The 22,993-nt window shown below is 40.7% G+C and overlaps 1 protein-coding gene and 1 long non-coding RNA gene across 10 annotated transcripts in view; one reads left to right on the top strand and one right to left on the bottom strand.

The window, feature by feature from the left end:
* The window catches only part of KCNMA1 (potassium calcium-activated channel subfamily M alpha 1), a 904,559-nt gene that overhangs the window by 852,791 nt on the left and 28,775 nt on the right, over positions 1–22,993 (bottom strand). The gene's annotated exons all lie outside the window — the stretch shown is intronic.
* Positions 11,841–18,966, top strand: LOC140521327 (uncharacterized). The gene is made up of 2 exons (XR_011972884.1): positions 11,841–12,055; positions 18,423–18,966. It is a non-coding gene; the product is annotated as an uncharacterized lncRNA (long non-coding RNA).

Raw genomic sequence — 22,993 nt, 5'->3', positions numbered from 1 at the left:
ATTTCATCTTTATTTTTTACATATTTTTATGTATCTCCCTGTATAGAACTCAATCTTCTTGAGGGTAGAGGTTGTATCATTTCTATCTTTATATCAACAGTACTTAGAACACTATCTTGAGAAGAATAGATGCTTAATAAACATTTATTGATCATTGAATTGAAAATTTGGTCTGAGAAGGGCCTTAGAGATATGACATCCATCTCAGCCTAATTTTTTCATAGTCAGGCTCATACTGTTTTATAGATACTTCATTGAAAATGTAGGGCCAGACCTTCTTTCCTTGTATCCTATTAATAGCCTAGCACAGGATTATATATAGAATAATATTAGAGACACAATAATAACAACTCACATTTATTTAGGACATTCAGCTTTGCAAGTCACTTCCATCCCAATAATCCTGAGAGAGGTCGTAGGAGTAGCATTACTCCATTTCTTTCAGATAAGGAAATGGAGGCTCTAAATGGTTAAGTCTCTTGCCTGTAGTCATATCTAATGAGATGAGATTCAAACCCAGCTCCAAAGCCAGTGGTCTTGCACTAGGCTACACTGCATATCAGCGAAGGAGAGACTCACTAAACACAAATTAAAATAGGGACAAGAAGGGGGTGGGGTAGGAAATTACTGAATCAGAAATCAAAAGATGCAGATTTCAGTCCCAACTCTGCCATGAATTCACTGTATAAACTTGGGGAAATTCTTTTCCTACTCTTGATCTTGACTTCAAGGCAGTAGTACTAGACCAGCAGTTTTCAAACTTTTTGGTCTCAGGACACCTTTAGAAATACCCTCCAAAATGATCTTTAAAGTTGAGGACCCCCCAAAAAAGTTTTTGTTTGGGTGGGTTATAGCTTTAAATATTTACCATATTAGAAATTAAAACATCTTAGTATTAATTATGAAAATAGTTTTGACCTCAAGTATACCCTGAAAGGATCTTGGAGACTCCCAAGGGTCAGCAGACCCCATTTTGAGAACCACTGGACTAGATCTCTAAGGTTCTATCCAATTCAAACATTCAATGAGTCTATGAATTGAAATATTATCAAGTTAACCTCCACCCCACTCTTCCTGTGGCAAACATTCTCAATTCCTGCAGCCTCCCTTCTCTAGGTTTTATGTTCCAACCCTTTCATCATCTTTCCAGCTCTCCTCTGAGCCCTATCCAAGTTTTCCAAGTCCCTCTTGAGCTGTCGGACTCAGAAACTGGGATAGTATGCGCAAGCAGACATGAGTCAGAGCTCAAATTTTCTCTAATAATTAAGAGTAAATATCCCATCGAAAATTCTAGACTTGCCAACCTCATCTGTTTAAAAAAAAAAAAAGGCAGGGCGGAGGGGATTATTTTCAACTGTGTATCTCCATTGCAGAGCAGAGTGGCTGGTATATAGGAGATACCCAGCAAACTTCCATTGAATTGAAGGTGAAATGACTACTCCCATAACATATTAGTAAAAGTGATCCTCGGAAACATGGTCTATTTGGGGAGGGGGAGAGGGACATTTGCCCAAAGAATCAGAAAATCCTACTCTCAGTTCTGCTACCAACTGTGTGACCTTAAACCAGTCCCTTATCCCTGTTGGCTTGTTTCTTCTTCTAGAAAAATAATAACTACCCTGTCTACTTCATAGCATTGGAGATACTCTCAAGAGTTGAAAATGTTACCCAAATGTAAGGAGTCGTGATGTTTGCTTGTCAAGGACCTAATTGGTCCCAGTGCACACAGGCAGTGTGACAAAATCTTCTATCTAGCTCGTCCTTTATGGGTTTCCCAGCCAAGAGTGCTCAACTACAGAGACATTCAGGCAGAAAAAAATGCCCCAAATTCCCTTGTTTCTGTGGCTGCTCTTGCTCTGTCATTTGGCTGTGTCCAACTCTTCATGACCCCATCTGGGGTTTTCTTGACAGATGCTGGAGTGGTTTGTCATTTCCTTCTTCAGCTCATTTTACAGATTAAGAAACTGAGGCAAACAGGGTGAAGTGACTTGCCCAGGGTCACACAGCTAGCAGGTGTCTAAAGTCAGATTTGAACTCAGGAAGATGAGTCTTTCTAACTCCAGGCCTGGCACCTATCCACTGTACCACCTAGCTCCCCCCTCCTTGTTACCTCTTTTCACAAACTAATATGGGAAAACATGCAAGGATTTGTAATCTGTGTATATATTTTGTTTATCCTTTTATGTGAACATATTGTCTTCCCCTACAGAATGTAATTTTCTCAAGAGCAGGGACGATTTCAATTACCTTTGTATTCCTGAAGTCTAACCTTGTACCTGGAACATAGTAAGCACTTAATAAACATGTGCTGATTGATTAATTGATTCATCAGAATAAGGAACTCTTGGCACTTTATAAATGTTTGTTGATTGACTGACTTATTGACTCATCAACCTAAGGGACCTTTCCATAAGAAGGTAGAATTGTCCATCAGCAAAGAAATTCACTAACCTATAACTTTTTAGCTAAGAATTAGGGAGTTGCTTGAGGCACATAGAAGTTAAATGACTCACCTAGGATCACAAAGCTAGTCTCAGCGATGGGACCCTGACTCAATTCCTCCTGACCCCAAAGCACAGCACCCTATCCACTAAATCAGAAAGTAAGGACAGAACTTAAAAGAGCTTGAATACTGAATCCCAGAACCCACAGGGGACACACCCATATATATATAGCGAGAGGGATTGCTTGGCTCATGGTGACACTAAAATTTCCGCAATGAGGCTGTTTATGGAACAATCAGTACAGCAGACAAGTCAAAACAAAACACAACTGCATTGTACAGTTTGTGATTTAACACTCACTTCCTTTTTGTTGGTGCTTAATTTCTCGTTGGGGAATATAAAATACCGTTTGGGCCAGCATCCAAATAGTCAGACAGGTTAGGATTTCTGATCAAAAGTGCCAAGTAACCCTTAAAGTCTGAACAAATTATCTGAGAGGAAAGCAGGAGGAGAAATACTCCCCCATCTCCTCGCCTTTTGTCTTGTGCCACCAATAAACACCCATCTTCCTTGGGTTTTCCAAACCAACTTGCACATCTTCAGTATCTTGATTTCTAAAGCCCTGGGGGCAACAACATGGTATAATAGAGAGGGTGTGGTGCCAGGATTTAGCAGCTTCCTCTGTTGAACCCCAAACTTCCATGAATTGGTGGCATTAGCTCATCTATGTGTCTATAAAATTAGGGGGATTGAGCTTTGGGGTCTCTTCCAGCCCAAACACTCTATGATCTAAGAAAAGAAATCTGGTGGTGGTTGTGTATTTGGGGGAGGGGGAGGGCAGTGTCAAACCCTCTACTGAGATCCAGCTGAGAAGCAACACCTGCTACGACATCACCAATATTTATATCTTTCAAAATATAGAACGTTACTAAGATTGCTAAGAAGCTGCAGACTCACGACTCATTATCTGACAAGGTGTAAATGTGTTTCCTTAGGATTTCTAGGTGTCATCTTTATTTTAAGTATCAGAGAAAATCAGCTGTAATGCAAGTAACCCGACAGCTGTGTTTTCATCTTCGAAAATATTTTGACGTCATCACCATCAATGCATGAGCTCTAAAAGAAAAAGGGGGGCTGTCACTAGTTTCCTTTCTTTTATTTTTATATCCTCAAGTCACGACCAGGAACCCCCAGAAAGCCTTCATCCAATTAAAGTTTCATCCAAAGGGAAATGGTATTTTTGATGTGATCTGCCCTTTAATCACAGTTGAAAGACTGTGGGGTAAGTCAAACTGCATGGTACACTTCTGATGCTTCCAAAGGGAATCAGATTAGACAGCAAATTAAGGAGAGAAGACTGTGTGTCTGGGCTGAAAGAAAGGCATGGTCAATTTTCCCATTATTCACAGAGCATTTGCAGTCCTGGGACACCCTCTCCCACAATCCAGCCATCACGAGCTCAGTGAAAGCAAATTCCTTTTACTATGGGATAATATAGAATATAATTAGGTTTACCTTGTTGCCTAGAAAAAAATACCTCAAATTAATTCTAAATATATATTTTCTATATTTTTCCAAATATAGTTCTGTATTTTTCCAAATACATTTCTATGTTTTTCCATATTTTCCAAATCTATATTTTTATATTTTCCCAAATATATATTTTATTCTTTGTCAGCTGTTCAAAGTAGGGGCAGGTCAGGCATAGAAGTGGATTAGAGGGTACAAAGCCTCCCTGTTTAATGCTCTAAAGACAACTTCAGAAACTGTTTTGAAAACCAAAACTATTTACTCATTAATCACTATAGATTATTAACAATTGACAAGATAGTGAAAGGGTTAGACTAGATGGACTAGTCTTTAGGTCTCAAGAAAGAAAACACAGATCCCATATAAAATGAGAGCTGATGCTGAAAAGTGTTGAAAAGTGCTTCCTTCCAAAGGAAGCAGCATCACATTGGGGAGTCAAAAAACCTGGGTTCAGATCCTGGCTGGGCTATTCATCACCTGGCTTGGGTATCTCGAAGGTCCCTTTCAGTTCTGAATCCTTCCACAGAGTCTGTGAACCAAGATACAAAGTGACACCTCTTTCTCTTCAGTGGCCCCAGATTTTGGGTGAATCCTTCTTCCTACACATTCTCTCTTGTCTCTAAGCCTAGTACTTATGTGACAACTCTCTTTCATTTCCCTCTCAATTAGATACCTGCTATTTACCTGGAGAAAGATGGCTTAAGAGGGAAAATACAGAAGGTTCCACGTGAATATTTTTCAGTTATCAAAAAATAATACACTTCATTGTTGGTGGATAAGTCAAGTCAACAAACATGTAATAGTGCTTACTATGTGTCAGGCATTGTGCTAAGTACTGAGGATATTTTTTAAAAAGCAAAAATCACCCTCAACCTCTAGGAACTCATATTCAATTCATCTGCCTTAGTTTCCTCATTTGCAAAATAGGGATAATGGAGTGCCTACCTCCCACAGCTCTGAAATTCAAATGAGATAATAATTGCAAAGTATTTTCCAAACCTTGAAGAGCTATATAAATGATACTTATTACTATTATTATTGAATGATATTATTTATATGATGCAACGCCTCTCAGTCAACACAGTGCCTTAAATTTTAATTAGTGATATCAGAAGAATGGAAAGGAATAGAATGGAATGACCTACCACCAACACCTATAGAGGGGACTCATGGCTTGGATATAAATGGGAATGGGCTAGATGAACTCTAAAGTATCTTCTAACTCAAAGACTTGGATCATTCTTTTCTCTTCATCTCATGTGCTATGCACCCACATCTGTGAGTCTGCCTTAAATAGAGCAGCCTTAGAGAGGCTAATTAGTTTAGGGAATAAATAAATACAACTTCACATGAAATCTTTGAGGGAATCAAACTGGAACAGGTTCTAATTCTGTTTGAGGAGGACTTTTATTTCATTCCACTCTTTCTAAGATAGTGGGAAAAAAGCATGCTACCAAGATTTCCAGAAGTCATCCCAGCTTATTTCTTTTTCTCCTTTGCTTTTCTCCTCCCTTCTACCTTCCTCTTTTCCAGGAGGGCTAGGATGAGTTGAGATGAGGGGACCAGAGAAGAGGAGTGGTCTGTGTAGATCCAAACATGTAGGTAGAAAATCATTACTGTTCTCTCCCCCTCTTCACCTTCCCACCCTAGCTCTAGACCTGAATAAGAACATTAAAAGGTATCCTGTTATATCAGTCCCTATTGAACTAATATCCAAGCAATATCAAGATAATTCGATATATTGGATAAATTTCCTTGTAGGCAGTTTGTGGGATGAACCAAGAGTTGCACAGGAGAGACATGGATGGGTTGCAATTTGCATCATTGGAAAGAGTGCCCACATGAATAAGGTCACAGATCCGTTGGAGCTCTATATCAGTCAGCCAGTTCTGTCTTCTGCATCTTGGACAAGCTCTTTACAGCACTGAGATGGAGCAAAAGGCTTTCATCTGGCAAGAATAGCCTATAGGTGCTTAGAAGTCCCTTCATACCAATGCTATTGTCTGTAAGAAATAACTCATGCAAAGGTTGAACAGATTGTGCTACGTGATCGTGATGGAATACTATCGTGCTACAAGAAATGGTGAACAAGATATTTTTCCAGAAAAACCTTGAAAGACTTATATGAGCTGATGCAAAGTGAAATGTACTGTGTACAAAGTAACAGCAATATTGTAAGATGATCAGCTATGAGTGACTTAGCCATTTTCAGAAATACAGTGATCCAAGACAACTCTGAAGGACTTAACGATAAAAAAAAAAAAAATGCCATCCTTCCCCAGAGAAAGAGTTGATGGTGTCTGAATACAACTGAAGCATACATTTTTTTACTTTCTTTTTCTTGAGATTTTTTTTGGTCTGTATTTTCTTTCACAACATGATTATTATGGACATGTTTTGCATGACTACACATGTATAATCTATACTGAATTGCTTGCCTTATCTATGGGAGGGTGGGAAAGGTAGGAAGGGAGAGAATTTGGAACTCAAAATTTTAAAAATGAATGTTAAAAATTGTTTTTTCATGTAACTGGAGAGAAATAAGAACCAAAATAAAAGTTCCTGTCAAAAAAAATAAAATAAAGAAATAACTCATCCAGCAAGTGCAACTAATAAGAAGAGTTATCAGGAAAGAAAATCACAACAAAATGACTAATATTCTCCTCATTTCTCTTCATCTATCCAAATCCTTTTCATTCTGTGGAAAAAATAGCAAGGCCCACCTCCACCATGAAGTCCAATGATTGCCATTCAATTGAATCTCTCCTTTCTCTGAATTCCTCTAGCCCTCAACATCAGGGCCATGGGGTCTACCACGAAGAGGGCTATGCAGAAAGTAAGCTATTGTCATGATCTCATCCTTCCCCAATTTCTTCACCTCAGTTTTGTCTCTCCAGCTAAACTGCCACTCCAAGGATTAGACCATCTATTCTTATCCTTGCTTCGTCATCTGCCATCTTAGATAGAATGGCAAGGGATAACTCAAAGGTACATTAAAATACTTGTTCGTTGACTGACCTGGTCAGAGGAAACTGCAACTTAGAAAAGGGTATTTTCCCATCTCTGACATGAACTATCATTCAGAAAACTGTATTCCGATTACCCATTGCCAAAGCAATTTCGAAGCATTGCATTATACATTATTTCATTTGATCCTTGCAATAATTCTCTAAGGGAGGCAGGACATGGCATGGTCATTTTTTCAGAGGGCAAAGTAAGGCCCAGAGAGGCAGCCAGGCGGTATTGTGGATAGAGCACTGAGCTTGGAGTCAGGATGACCTAAATAAAAATCTGACTCAGGGACTTACTAGCTAGGTTACCTTGCGCAAGTCACTCAACCTCTCTTTGCCTCAATTTTCTCAAGTATAAAAAAAAAGGATAATAGCAACTACCTCGTGGGGGGTTGTTTCGAAGTTGAAATATTTGTAAAGTACTTAGGTCCAGTGCCAGGGACCTAGTAGATGCTTCTTCACTCACCCCTGCTAGAGGGTGAATTCGCCTAATTATTGTCACAGACCATGGAAGGGCAGAGGATTAGAATTTACCCTGGTGCTCTTTCCACTAAACCAAGCATATCAATGATCCCCCAGTAGTTTCCATCATCAAAGTCAAATCCCAAAAGAATAACCATAAAAAAGAAGAGATAAGATATAAAGTATTTTCAAATTAAAAGGGAAATTAAGGTGATATTTACTGAGATGCAATTAAGGAACAGTTTGCCCAAGGGCTTAGTGAACCACATGAATAATGACCCCACCTCATACTCAAATCATAAAACTTTTATAGCCCTGGATGACACATTTGCTGTCCCTTATTAGTCTAGGAGCCAAAATATCTATTGACAAATTGCCTCCATCAGCCCGTGGCACAAAGCTGCTTTCCCATTTCATTCCAATAAAGGTATCTCAAAGTAGGACTTTAGAGGTCAGAGTATAATCCTCATTGTCTATTTCTCTTTAGAGGTTATTACCATGGAGGCTCACAGAGCTTGTACTAAGTATTATATTCAATTGCCACTCTCTTGTCCTAATGACTCAACCAATAACTATCTAGACCTGAAAAGCCACTTCCTGCCCTTGATAACATGGCCAAGGTCAAGTTGGTCCAGGAAGGGTAAATTTTGAGAACTATGGCCAAATAATCCTAAATTTTTATCTTAAAGGGGCCTTATAGATCATGTAATTCAAACCTTTCACTTTACAATCAATATGAATTTATTAAGCACCTACTATGTGCAAAATCAGATCCATTCTAAAGCATTAGTGGGACAGAGACCATGTACACACACACATGAATGTGATAAGTCAGTGAAGACTTCTCAGGGACCTAAGTATAAAGTAAAGCAGACATAAGGCCTGAGTTTCAATTTATCAAAAATCACAGGATATGGGGAAACTTGAAGTTGTGAAACTGTCTGTTGCCCCTCTCCCCAGTTTCGCTGACTCCCATTTCCTTATTTCTGAAAATAAAGACTGATGACTCAGGCTCTGGACCAAAAGGGTAAGGGGGTTTTCTGCTATGTAAACTTGTATCTGCTTCTGTAAAATGCTTCCCCTCTTCCAATCTGCTTGGAGGAGGGTGAAGTCTGCTTCTTGCAAAAACTGAATAAAGGACTTTCTGTTTGTACTTTGAGATGCCTCTGAGTAGTCAATTTTAGTAGGGGTTTCTCCAACACACGCACACACACACACACACACACACACACATCCTGCTCACAGTAAATATAGTTTTGTAACAAACAAAATTTATTACTAATTTTAAAAAAAATAAGGCCCTAGCTTACTCTGTGTAATAAGATCAGAGTTTGCCTTATAAGTAGGCAGAGTTGGAACCTTTCTACTAGTCCAGTAAAATTTCACAAGTGCATCTGAGGCCTTCTAGACCACCCCACTCCTCCAAAAATTGAAATTATAACTTCTTAGCACTGAAAGGAACCAAAGCTCATCTATTCCAAGTTTGGGGGTTTTCATATGAGCAGCTAGGTGGTACAGTGGATAGAGCGCCTGGGCTTGGAGTCAGGAAGACTCATTTTCCTGAATTCAAATCTGGTCTCCAACATTTAATAGCTGTGTGACCCTGGGCAGATCACCTAACCCTATTTGCCTCAGTTTCCTCGTCTGCAAAATGAGCTGGAGAAGGAAATGGAAAACCACACTAGTATATTTGCAAAGAAAACCCCAAATGAGGTCATGAAGAGTCAGACATGACTAAACAACTAGAAGAAGTTATATGCTCTTGGATTCAGTCAAAGGGCCACACGTGAGGATGTAGAGGGTCATATGTGGCCTCTAGGCCACAAGTCCCCACCCTTGCTCTTGAACAAAAAGTGTCTATTCTCTCTAGCTTCAGTTTCTAAATCAGGAAAGTGGAAAAGTTAGCCTAAATCAGGGTTTCCTAACCTGGGATCCATAAGCCTGATTTTTAAAAAATATTTTGATAACTGAACTTCAACTTAATTAGTCTCCTTTGTAATACTATGTTTCTGAAAACATTTTTCTAAGAAAGCATCGATCATTTTCACCAGACAGGCAAAAGAATCCATGAAACAAAAAAAAAAAGTGAAGAACCTCTGATCTAAATAACTATTTTTGTCTCTGAAATTCTGTGGTGAATATTAACTTAGGGAGGGGTCATAATTCCCTCTCCAGATGAATTTCATTCCTGATCAAGCCCCTGGACTGCAACATATCCAAATTTAAGCAAAAGGAAAGCTAGAATGAAGAATTATAGAATCTTAGAGTTGGAAAGAATCATAACGGTCATATTTTCCATCCTTGGGTAAGGGATGAGCTTCCCGATTCTGACAATTCTCCTGCCATTAACAACTTCTTTGCCAACTCTCCCTCAAAGGGCTTCACTCCCTTCTATTCTTACCATCCCTTCGGCCTCACCTTTTCCTGCAATCCACAGGTCCCTGCTGGTAATGATCATGGTCAAGCTGCCCCTTTGTCTCAGTTAATGAAGGACCACCTTCACTCATTCATTACATGGACCAGTCTGTGGGTCTGCCTGAGATGAAGGGAGGCACAGGGACACACTGAAAACGTCCCTAGACACAACCTCTGGCAATATTCATTCAGCACCAGGACCCACCCAGGCAATGATGTTTTAATGCTAGAGGTACTAGAGCTGGTAGGGAAGGAAAGGGAAGGTGGATTGTTGGCAAAACAAACATAATTTCACATCATTTATCTGTGTCTTCCCAAGCTTTGTAGAGGGGTTTCCTATAGGTTTTTGGCTTCAGTCACAACTGTCTTCAGAGGAAAACAAATCAGGCATAAAAACTGTAAGAGGGTTCCATTTGAAAGACTGAGTAAAAAATAGGATTTCCACATCACACACTCCCCTTGTTGCCCTCAGGGCTCCCAATACTGCTAAAAATAAAGCAAAGAGCTATGGTATTTCAAATGCTAAAGTGGGCAGAATTCCCTGAAAGGCTGCATTCAGTGTTTCCCTTCTGATTTTCTTCACCCTGCCATCCCCCTTACCCTGAAGAAAAAGAAAAAAACACTTCAGCTATGAATTTCTACAACACACTTCATCCATTAAGGAACTTTGTACTCCTGGAAAAAAATAATTTCCAGGGATAATGAGGTAAAATTTTTGGACCTAGAAGTCTGGTCCATATCAAAGACATGGCCAGTGGCTCCCAAGAATGCACAGGCTAAAGATGTCTTAGGTCAGAGTTCAGGATGTACATCATCTGGGTGGACAAAGTCCTTCCTATGCATCTTGGAGTCAGCCCCTCTCTCCACCATATTCAGGGAGGGAAAGGAGGCAGTTATTCCCACTGATGCTATAAAGGATCTGGGAACCATATCCTTGCAATCAGTCTGTATTTCCCACCTTCCACATTCCCAATGAGGATAGAATTCCATCCTGACACATATCCCTCAGATTGTCAGTAGAAAAAGTTCACTGGACTGATTTGATTTGTATTTAAATCGCGGGGGAGGCAGAGCAATGAAGGGAACAGTCTTCTCTTCTTCCTCATGATTAGATATGCATCTCAGAAAAAGGTGAGGTGCAGAATCATAGGATCACAGATTTAGAGCTGGAAGGAATTCCAGAGGTCAGTTAGTTTAACCCCCTCATTTTACAGATGAGGAAACTGAGGTCCATAGACGTGAAGGGATTTGCCTAAGATTACTCAGGTTAAGGCGTCAGTGGTAACATTCATATCCATGTCCGCTGTTCCCCAATGCCACCCTTATCTTGGCCAAGATCACACAAGTAAGTAGAATGGGTATAACTAAAGATGATTTAATCAATCACATTGATTAAACAGGCAAACAAAAAGCACCATGTATGCCCCATATTTTAGATTTGCTTTGTATCTATCGTGTACCTCTTATTTTCCTCTAATAGAACATAAACTCCTTGAGGCCTGGCACTGCCTCATGGATCTGACTAGGTTTATAAACATCCCCGGCAATTCATAAAGTACCTGACACATAGTAGGTACTCACTGAATTATTAAGGCTCGATATAATAAGGTAGACCCTTGGAGAATACACAAAAACTTAAGGTCTGCCCAATTTTTTTGAAGGAATTTCTAACCTAGTAGGAAATCCCAAGCAAGAATACACATAGGTCAAACTAAATAATAATGTAACAAAACAATTAAAGTCTTATGCAGAAAATTTAGATAGATTTCATCCTGGATAATTTGGGCCGAGAAAGGGAAAAGGGCCATGTCCTCTGACAAGACAGAAGCTTTTCTGTCCACCTTAGCTGGAAGGCAAAGCATTAAATATTCATTGGTCCAGTGACCTCACAAAAATCACATTGGCTCCTTTGTGACTCATTCACCTTGGGCACAAAGGCAAGGTTGAAGACACTACCAGCCTTCCAAAGAGAAGCAGATCCCATTAAGAAGGGCTCATTCAAAAACACTCCTACTATGTACTATCTCGGAGCTCCCTCTCAAATTGCCCTGTACAAATCCCCAACCCAGGGGAGGGGAAAGGGAATGTAAGCCCATTCTACCATATGTTCCTGGGCAGCTATAAAAGATCCAGGAAAAAAAAATCACCTATTGGGCGGGGTGGAAAGAAAGACAAACACAAGTCACAATGAAAGTAAGTATAAGAGAGGTCCCAAAGTACCCCACTGCCGCTCAGGCAACCCAGCTGCTATGTTCCAGGGACATATGGGGATGAGAACAGAGCTTCTCTGGAGATGACCCCTACCAACTAGGTCAAGGACACAGGGTTGGAACGATGGTGTTAGGATGTTAGAGTTGGAGACATGAGATGTTTCGTCCCCTGATTCGATGACCTATCATGCATCAGGCTGGCTCATGAGGGAATGAGATCACACTAGCTTTATTGGGACAGAGGCTGGATGACCATTTGTCAGGGATTCGACTGGGAAGGAGGCTGATGTTGAAGATACCAAGGCCCTATGAATTTTAATTTCTAGGACTGCAGGGCAGCTGCTTCTAGACCAGTTCAGAGTCTACAATTTCTAAAGAGGTAGGAAACCCTGGGCAGTCTCTACCCCAGGTTTTACTGGATCTATAATTAATAACTCAAGAAGCATTTACCAACTAACTCCTATGTGCTGAAGAGCTCTGAGAAGTGCTTTGGAACAGAGACAAAAAGGAAATAATCCCTATCCCCAACTATGTTACAATCTATTGTGGGGGAGGGATAAAATGTACACATATAAGCATATGCAAAAATATATTCTAGCTAATTTGGTGGGGGAAGCAATGGGGAAGATTTGGAAGGACCTTGTGTAGGAGGCAGCATTTGTATTGAAATCTGAAGGAAGCTGGGGATTTTAAGAGGTGAGGATGAGGATGTTAGCCAAAACACTACCTAGCTCTTTATGCAAAGTTCTGAGAAGACTGAGTTCAAATCCAGTCTCAAACATTTACTAGTTGTGTGATCCTGGTCAAGTCACTTAACCTGGTTGGTCTCAGTTTCTTAATCTGTAGGAGGAAATGCAAACCACTCCAGTGTCTTTGCCAAGAAAACCCCATATGGGGTCACAAAGAATCAGACATCACTGAAATGACTGAACAACAACAAATCAAAAGGTTCAGACAGAGTCCCCTAAAGCTCTCAGGTGCAGTCACCAAAGGGAAAAAGAAACTTTCTGAAAAGCTCCCTGAGCCCACCAGGAATTTACCCCTCTTATGCTTTGCAATCCACAATTAGATACAAGTATTTTTCCAGGAGAAATTTCTAGACCCAGAACAGCAAGTCCCTGGTTCAGAGAAGATGCATAGTAAGCAAGAAATGTTTTAAATAGACCTGGCTCCCACCTCAGGTAATGGGAGACTAGTTTGTGAGTAGCCAGTCCCCTGTAGTCAAGGAGATGAGAAACAGCTTACTACATCAAAGTCAGGTCTTGCCAAGTAATACATCTCATAGACCCCTAAAGCCCTAGGAGCTGGAAGTAGTATTCAGGGCTCATCTGGTCCATCCCCCTGCATGTAAGAAAAGAGACAACTAAACTATTTGAACTATCTTGGACCATCTGGTCACAAATCCTCATGCCCCATCCACGGCAGTGGCTACACTGGCTATAGTTCCACAGGGCTCTGAACCCTGGGCACTGGGGGATGATTTTTTTTCACTGAAGTTCAAACTTATCTTCCTAAAAGTAAGATGTGGCATGGGATACCTTGGCCACGAGACAGAAGACAGAGGAAAAGTAGGTCCAGTGGAATCTCCATATCAAGTTTGGGCAGAAGCCCATGGAACACATTGTTTCTGAATCTCCAAAGAAATGGTTTCCAGGAGGCAATATGCTACTGCTGCTTTAAAAAAAAACATGCTCGTAGTGGTGGTGGGGACCAGAGTGAACAACAGCTCTGCCACTTGTTACCCATGTGACTGGCCAAATCATTGAACATCCTTGTGCCTCATTCTCAGCAGATATCAAATGGGAACATTGAATTAAATGGATTCAAAGGTGTCTTCCAGATCTCAGTGTAGGGTTCCAGAATCCTAGGATTCTCTAATCCAGGTGTGAAAAGAGAAAGTTTAAGAGCTGCCAAAACAGAGTTTTGAAAATTCGGATATGATGGAAAGAAGGACCTCGAACCACTCAGATAAATTTCTTTTCAATTCGCACTTCAACTAAGCACCTCCATTCAAAAACCTTAAAATATTCCCTCTTTCCTGCCCCTAACTATAAGGAATCTGAATGCCTCTGTCTGGTTTCAACAATCTCCCTACTCTGACTCCAACCTATAATTTCGAACCTATTTCCCAGTATTCTCATACAAATGCCCTATATTCTAATGAGATTATTTTCCTTTTAAACCAAGAAAACACACAATGCTTGTTCCTAATCTATGAGTCATCATGGATATTGTTCTCCTTGCCTAGAATACCCAGGGCTTATCCAAATTCTACCTACCCAAATCCTACTCATTTTTCAGACCCTTATGTCCCCTCCTCCTCTACAAGATATTTCCTAACTACTACAAACCTCATCCTTCCATTCTAAGTTCTTCTGACATTTCTAGTCTATTTTAGTCTGTACCCCAAAACACAGCCATCAATTGTATATTATATTGTTTACTATTGCTTCCCATTGTTTAGTTGCCTCTCCTCCTGTAGAATCCCCTACAGCTCTCAGTATACAACCCTGAGGATAGCGCAGGTACCCAATACTGAGTGTCTCGTCGTAAGGATGCAACAGGTACCCAGCACTGAGTGTCCAGTGCTAAGGATATAGCAGGCACCCAACAAGTCATCAGTTGGCAATTGACAAAGGACACATTTCCCTTCATGACCAGGTCAGTCTACTGCCTTCTTGGCAAGCACAGAGTTCAAAAGGGAAAGCAAGCAATCCCTTGAACATTTAAAGTTCTCATCTTAAAGTTCTCAGCTTCAAAGCTGACAGGCACCGTTGGACAGGCTGCTTCCACTTCTCACTTTCCTTCGTCACTAACATAGCAGGAACTCAAGTTTCATAGTCAGTGAGGACACTTGAAGCCACAATACAGATTCCAAACTCTATCTGGCATGTAATAAACAGGGGAGGTGGTAGTCCAAGTGTTTAGGGAGACAAGCAAATCCTTGAGGCATACAATTAGTGAGTAAATAAAGATCCAGGTATATCAGTTGCCCGGAAAACAGACAAAAGAAAGCCAAGAGCCACCAGCTGGCTCTCCCAAAGATTCAATTCTAAAGACAACTGTCCCAAACCACAAATAGCAAATCTGAAAAAAAAATTGCTGATATTTCTTAGAAGCAGAGGGCAAATAGATGGCACAGTGGATAGAGCACCAGACCTGGAATCAGGAAGACGAGTTCAAAACTGGCCTCAGACACTTATTACCTGTGTGACCCTGGGCAAGTCATTTAACGCTGTTCATCTCAGTTTCCTCATCTGTAAAATGAGCTGGGGAAGGAAATGGCAAACCATTCCAGTGTCTGCCAAGAAAATTCCAAATGGGGCCATGAAGAGTCAGTCACAACTGAATAACAACAAAGCAAAACTTAAGAGTTTGCAAAACAAATTATTTATGTTATGATTATGTTCCTGGCACACGATAATAATGGTTGTTTATATAACATTTAAAAGTCTGTAAATCCTGGGCATGTGTTATCTCATCTGATTCTCACAACAGGTAGGTCCTATTGTTATGATGCCCCTCCTCCAAAAGAGGAAACTGCGCCTCAGAAAGAAAAGCTTGTGCCACAATGAAAGAGACAGAGACAGAGAAACAGAATGAAAGAGAAACAGAGAGACAGAGAAGAAGGGAGAGAGAGAGTGAAAGAGAGAGAAAGAGAGAGAGAGAAAGAGAGAGAGAGAGATGGAGGAGACAGACAGAGACAGAGACAAAAGAGAGAGACAGAGCACATTTAGTAAGCATTTACTACGTGAGGGAAGCAGTGGTAGAGCATTGGCCCTGCAGGAAGAAAGACTGAAGTCCAAATCCTAACTCAGAAACTTATTAGCTATGACCCTGGACAAGTCATTTAACCGCTCTTTGCCTCAGTGTCTCCGTATGTAAATGGAAATGATGATGGCATATAACCCAAGATTATTGTGAGGAATAAATAAGAAATATGTATTACACAGAATAATAACGTGATAATTTATTATATGTGATAATATATACAAACCTTAAAATGTTTTACAAACGCTATCTATCTATCATCATCACCGTTAGCTAGTCCCTGTGGTTGCCCTGGTTCACACCAGGTACCTGCTAGTAACTACCTGAGGTCAAATATATATATAAAACACTTATTAAGCCCTTCCTATACGCCAGACACTGTGGCTGGGAGTACCAATAAAAAAGGATAGTCCCTATCCTCAGAAAGCACCACCATAGCAAAGACAACACATGAAAAGGAGCTGAGAAGCTGGTGTGGGGGAAGCCAAAGTCTAGGAGTCTCATGAGCTGACCCTAGTTTGATGGCCACCATGGCTGCTTCCTTAAATGGAGGTTCAGAGAGGTTTTCACTCAGGTCTTCCATTTCCAATGCTCTACCCATCACACCATACTGCCCTGTGCAAGCAGGATGGAACCCCAGTTTAGTGAGTTCTAGCTTCCAGAGCTTAGCAACAGCATAAAGGAGTTCCCCAGTACTAATCAGGATTGCACGCTGCACTGTGATCTTTGTTGTCCCAGCATAGAAAACATCTTCCCCAGACACTCCAAAAGGCCCTTGGTTCAAATCCTGATTCTTTCACTTACTACTTGTTTCCACCTCTGTAAGAGCAAGTGGCTGGACCGAATAACTTCAAAGGGTCCTTCCAGCTATATGATCATGTATTTTTCAATACCATAAAAATGCATTTGGGTTTAAAAAAAAAAGTAAGATACCTGGTTTTTTAACCCAGAAGGGAAAGAAAAGAAGAGAGAGGAAGGAAAAGAATTCAGTTCTGTTCAAATTCAATGACCATTTCCTGAGTCCCCACTAAAGAAGGAGGGAGGGAGGGAATCCCAATTTCAGTGACAGTTGCTCTCTAAAATAAAAGTGACATAAGCTAAGAACATGAGTGCAACCTTTCTCCCTTCCATTCAACAAGGCTGACATGCTGAATATAAAACATCAACTCCCATCAGTGCCAAGCTTACAAATGAGAACAATTTTTATACTGAGCTTGTAAAGAAGCACATTTCTCCTTGGTACCAAGGTTCCACACCTAACAAATACCTAATTAAAGTTGGAAAGGACCTTTGAGGTCAATCTAGTCTAAGCCTCTTGTTTTGAGGAAGACAATGGGACCCAGAAATCCCAACTCCAGGTCACTAGGAAGCAGGACTCCTGAAACTCTGGAATTCAAGACCTCTAATTCCAAAGTCCAATCTCTTTCTAGGACTCCAACACACTGTCTCGTTCTTGCTCTTGACATTTCTAAGACTCAGTTTAGCAAAGATTTAATGAGCCCTCACTTGGTGGACAAAATCTTGCTAGGTACTGGGAAAAAGGAAATGCTGAGAAAAATAAAAGATATGCTTTCTGCCTTCTACCAGCTTTCATTCTAACAAACTAGGTAATCCAAAATAATACAGATCTGAGGGGTTCAATGTGCTAGTTCAGAGAAGTGCCATCAACTCTGGGCTTGAGAAGTCAGAGAAAGATTTGAAAAGAACACGGTCTTTGTGTGTTCTGACTTAGGTTGCCATTACTAATGGGCTTATCTCCGATCTAAATATTTTCCAAGTGCATATAAGACACTTAGCATCTTATAGACTAGGGTAGTATTCTGACCCCTTAGATCAGAAGCCCCTGGCCATGGAGTTCGTAAATCAATGACATTTCATGACTACAACTGACCAAGTATAACCCAAGAGTCTCCCAGGAGTAGAGGCAAATTTGATTTTATCTTTGAGGAAACTATCTTTTATTGAGGTTAATTCTTCTCTTTCCCCAGTGTACTGTCTTTCTTTTGTTTGCCTTACCCCTTCAAAGAGTATTGATTGCAGAACCAGAGAAAGTGGGTTTGAATGTCAGCTTTGTCACAGCCAATGTGACCTTATGCTAGTCACTTCCCTTTCCCTTGGTCATCTTCCTCATCTATAAAAATGGACAGGGTAGAGAATTTGAAGTTCTCTAACCTTTTTTTGCATCATAGATCCCACCGGCAGTCTGGGGAAACCTATAGACCCTTTCTCAGAATAATATTTCTAAATGTATAAAATAAAATACTTAGAATTACAAAGGAAACCAAATGTAATGAAATAGTTATTGAAAATTTTTTAAATTCATGGATCACTAAGAATCTGTCCATGGAAGGGTCCATAAATCTCAGGTTAAGAACTATGGATTAGATTATCTCTAGGGATACTTCCAGCTCTAAATCTAAGGGTCTGGGTATTCTACAGAACCTGAGGGATTTTTCAAGGCATAAGGGTAACTAGAATAGCCATCTACATGCTTAAGGTACACTAAGGTTTACACAATGCTTTCTTCAAAATATCCCTGTAAAGCAGGTAGTACAAGTCTTTTCTTCTCCATTTAACAGGTGAGGAGATTACAACTCTGAGAGGTTAAGTAATTTCACTGTAATGGCACTGCGACTACAGACAAGAGGCAGCATTCAAAACCAGACCATGTTGCCCACCAATTCTACATGGTGGGGGGGAAAATCATGATCCAAAAGGAAAATCCAGATGTAGCCCCCCTCCCCCAACCTTCTCCCTTGGCTCCAAAATAGAATAGGGAAAGGGATCCCTGGTCTCCCTTCCCCCTGAATGATAGTACTACACAGTTTAGAGTTTCTTTCCATACTGCCCCTAAACAATCCTCTCATCATTCTTTCAGGGTAGGGATTCTTCTCTCCTCAACCAGGTTACAAGCTGCTAAAGGTTGAAAACTGTGACTCTTCTTTTAGCTTCCCTCAAAGGGTCCAAAATTGTGGCTCATTCTCCTTTTAATTCCCCAGTACAGTGTTGAGCAACCAGAGGGCATTTACCTGTTCTCATTCACACATCTTAACAAAATATCCAAAATCTAGCCCTTGTCTCCAACAAATATTCCTTGTCAAGAATAAAAGTTCTTGATCTTTATCTAGTGCCTTATGGTGCATGACAAGCTTTCCCCACTATTTCATTGGAGGAACATAGAAATCCTGGGAAGCAGGTATTGCAAGAACTTTCATCCTCATTTTACCAATGAGTAAACTGAAGTTCAGAGAGGTCATGGTATCAAAACTCTACATCTGGAAGAGAACTCAGAGATCCTCCAGTCTAATATCTTCATTTTACAGATGAGGAAACTGAGGCAGGGGAGGACATTATCAGACGGAGGATTTGAACCCAGGTCCATCCTTCATCTAGTCCAACCTCATTATTTTAAAGAGAACACTGAGGCAGCTAGGTGATGCAGGGGATAAAGTACGGAGCCTGTAATCAAGAAGATGAATTCAAATCCAGCTTAGATATTTATCAGTTGTGTAACTCTAGGCAAGTCACTTAACCCTTACCTGCCTCAGTTTCCTTAAGCAGTAAAATGGGGATAAAAATAGCACCCACCTGCCAGGGTTATTGTGAGAATCAAATGAGGTAAGATCAGGCACATAGCAGGTTCCTAATAAATGCTTGTTTCCCTCCTACTTGAGAGCCTATAAGGGGAGCCCACCTCACTGAGTTATTTTTCAGATCCGATGAAACAATCCATGTATAGTATTTTGCACATTTTAAAATTCTGTATAAGCATCAGCTATTCTTTCACGTAAATGGGGAACTCATGTATGCATCTTGGGTGTCTTGATTCAGCTTCTAGGGGGAAAGCCCTAATAGGAAAAGAAGCTGTACTACCGCTACTGGGCTCCCCCAGCAAATGGAGGGTGCACGAGGGGTTAATTAGCAGTAAGCACATGCTGGCTTCACCTCAGTGGTGTGATTTTCCCCATGCACAGCAAAAACTATAATCACTTCATTCCACAACAGGATCTTTGAGCTTGCGCTAAAATTGCCTCCTCCATTCAATTTGCATCAATTCAGTTCAGTGCCACTCAATGAAGAAGGCAGCTCCTGCCAGGATTGCTGGTGACTGGCATGACAGACAGAGTCCTCCTCAAACAAAAAGCAAGAAAAGGCAGAGGGAGGGGGAGGAAAGAGAACTAATTTGGCATTTTCACAAACACAGACAAATTGTCTGGTGTGAAACTGCAATCCCACCTTTGCACACAACACACAAAATGCCTTTTCTTTGGAGGAAGTCAGGCATAAAAGGTATCAGGAGCCCAGGGCCAAACCACAGACATAGGGGAGGAGTGGACAAACTTTCCAAACTCACCTGGCTCAGGTGCCAATGCTTTGCTCTCCAGGGATGAGAAAGCAGCTTATTCAACCAGAAGCAAGGTTCAGGATCATGGGTCATGCCCAAAGCCCTCACAGAGAAGAAAGGATCTTCCAGCAATCCCAGGAGGAAACAACCTCAGAGGCCAAGGAACCACATATGCTCAGAGGAAACTAAGACTCAAAAGCATCAATTGTTCTAAATCTAAGTTAAAGCATTCACAGAAGCCTTCTTGACTTAGACCTCAGAGGTCATCTAGTGCCAACCCCATCACATTTTACATTTGAGGAAATTGATCCCCAGAGAATTTTAAAGACTTGTTCAAGGTAGTAAATAGTGAGGAATTTTAATCTGAATCCACCAACTCTACTCACAAGTTCTTTTCTCAAAGAACCAAGTTGCCTCTCAGTCTATCAAAGAATCCTACAATGACGAAACAAAGACAAAGACATGGGCCCTGATGTAAAGACACTTACAGTCTATCAGGGGATATAAGGCTGACCCACAAAAAAGTACTTCTAGAACATTTACAGGATAGCACAGTGTCGTCATGTAACAACAATAATCACTGCTCCAAAGCCCTTCCCTCACAACAGCTCTTTGAAGAAGGTCATAAAAATACTACAGAATCACAAAATCACAGATTCTCAGCATTTGGAAGGGAGCTCAGGGCCCAGTTAGCCCAGTACCCATCTGGACAAGAATTCCCTCTAGCACAGGGCCTGTAACTGTGTGTGTGTGTGTGGACTCCTTTTGACAGAAGGTAAAACCTGTGGAGTGTTTCTCAAATGATGTTTTAAATGCACAAAATAAAATCTGCAGAATTACAAAGAAAGTCAATGAGGTTGAAATAGTTATCAAGCTATTTTTTTCAAAGTGCCCAGATGCCAGGTTAGATGTGACGATCATCTAGCCTTTGTTTGATCGCTCCCTCCCCTTCCATAGCAGCTTATTTCATGTTGGGATAATTCTAATGAAAAGGAAGTTCTTCTTTATATCAAGCCTAAATCTGACTCTTTCCTTGTAACTTCTGCCTTAATTCTGTCCTATATATAGGGCTGTCTAGACAAAAATTTCCCATCCCACTACTACATAACCTTTAAAATATTTGAAGACAACTATCATATCACCCCTGAGTCTTTCCTTTCTCCAGAGTAAAAACCCAGTTCCTCTGATCAGCCCCGTATGGTATGACCTTGAAGTTTTTCATCATTTTTATTATCCTCCTCAAGACATATTCCAGCATATTTATTTACTTCCTAAAATATGGCATTCTACCCTAAACACAATCCTCCAGTTAAGCTCTGGCCAGGGCAGAGTTAATCACCTTTCTGGACACTAGCCTTCTTTTAACCGTATTATAATGTCATTTTTAGGACGTAGACTTTGAAAAATGAAAAGACCTGTCCAAGCCACATAAGTGGGATTGGGCTCAAACCCAAGTCTCATGCCTCTTTAGCTCAGTGTTCTTTCCACATCCTTAGGGTCCCAATGCTACTGCCCCAGAAGTCAGAATTAGAAGTAACGCCTGAGAGGCATATGGCATAAGGAAAACCTTCCCCAAAACCAAAGTTATCTAAAAGCACAAATTGGACCAGCATTGAGAGATAGTAGGTAGAGTTTCCTCAATAGAGGTCTTCAAACAAAGACTAGAGAAATACTACAGCAAGATGTACTATTCAGATTTACTTCTTGGAGAAGATGGTCACTGATGTGTCCTCCCCCACACACATCTGGGATACAGGGATTCTGTGACTTCTAGTTGGATATTAAAGGGATCGGCAACAACACTGTAAGATCCAAGGAGGCAATGACTACTTCTAACTCATCTTTGTATCCCTGAAGCACCTAACAAAGGGCCTTGGACTAGACCAATGTCCAATAAACATTAATTGATTTGATTGGTGCATAATTTTAAAAAAGATGAGGAGAAAGGGAGGGTCTGGTAAGAGGAAGCCTTCCTTGAGGAGGCTGGCATAAAGAAGAATATTTTCGAGACACAGAGTATGAAATCTCCAAAGATAAAAACATTTGTAGACAAAAGAAAACTGATACTTGAGTAAATACAGAAATATTCTTAAAAACTTGGAACTGCTCCTAATCCTTACCTGAATGTACCAGAGTGGCACCTGTTCCCAGAGGCAGGAAAATAGGGCTATTGAAAAATGAAAACCTGGAATTCTGAAAGGTGTCTTTGATTCTTTCGTCACATGTGTCCCTCCACTCCCAGGTGTGATGTGAATTCCCATGATGGAAGTGCCAAGACAAGACAGACAGGCTCACCAGGCTTCTCCTCTCTCTCTAGCTGCCATACTGAGAGGCCACTTGAATCTCCCCCCTCCTGGGAAAACACTTTTTCCCTCTACATCCTCTAACGCAAGCACAATGCTTCTGCACTGTGTGTAATCACCCCAACACATTGTTTGAGGTGAGAGGGAACCCATGTTGTGGTTCCCTCCATAGAATGGGATTCATACAGCTGGGAGAAAGAACTGTAGAGGTTAGATGAAGAAACCAGGACCCAAATAAACCAGGCAACTTTCCCAAGGACACATACTTGCACAGTGCAGTAATGACTAGCCCCTAGCTCTTGTAAATCCTCATCCAATTGTCTTTGAGTAGCTTTCATCAGATCACAGATTTAGAGTTGACCCTTTGAGATCCTCTAGTCCAACCCTCTCATTTTGCAGATGGAACTCTAAAGCCCAGAAACACAAAATGATCTATCCAAGGTCACATAAGCAGTAAGTGAACAGAACTAGGATGAAAGTCCGGGTCGTGTTAATTTATAGC

The sequence above is a fragment of the Notamacropus eugenii genome, chromosome 1, assembly GCF_028372415.1.
Source record: "Notamacropus eugenii isolate mMacEug1 chromosome 1, mMacEug1.pri_v2, whole genome shotgun sequence".
NCBI lineage: Eukaryota > Metazoa > Chordata > Mammalia > Diprotodontia > Macropodidae > Notamacropus > Notamacropus eugenii.
This window is presented reverse-complemented; position numbering and strand designations above follow the sequence as displayed.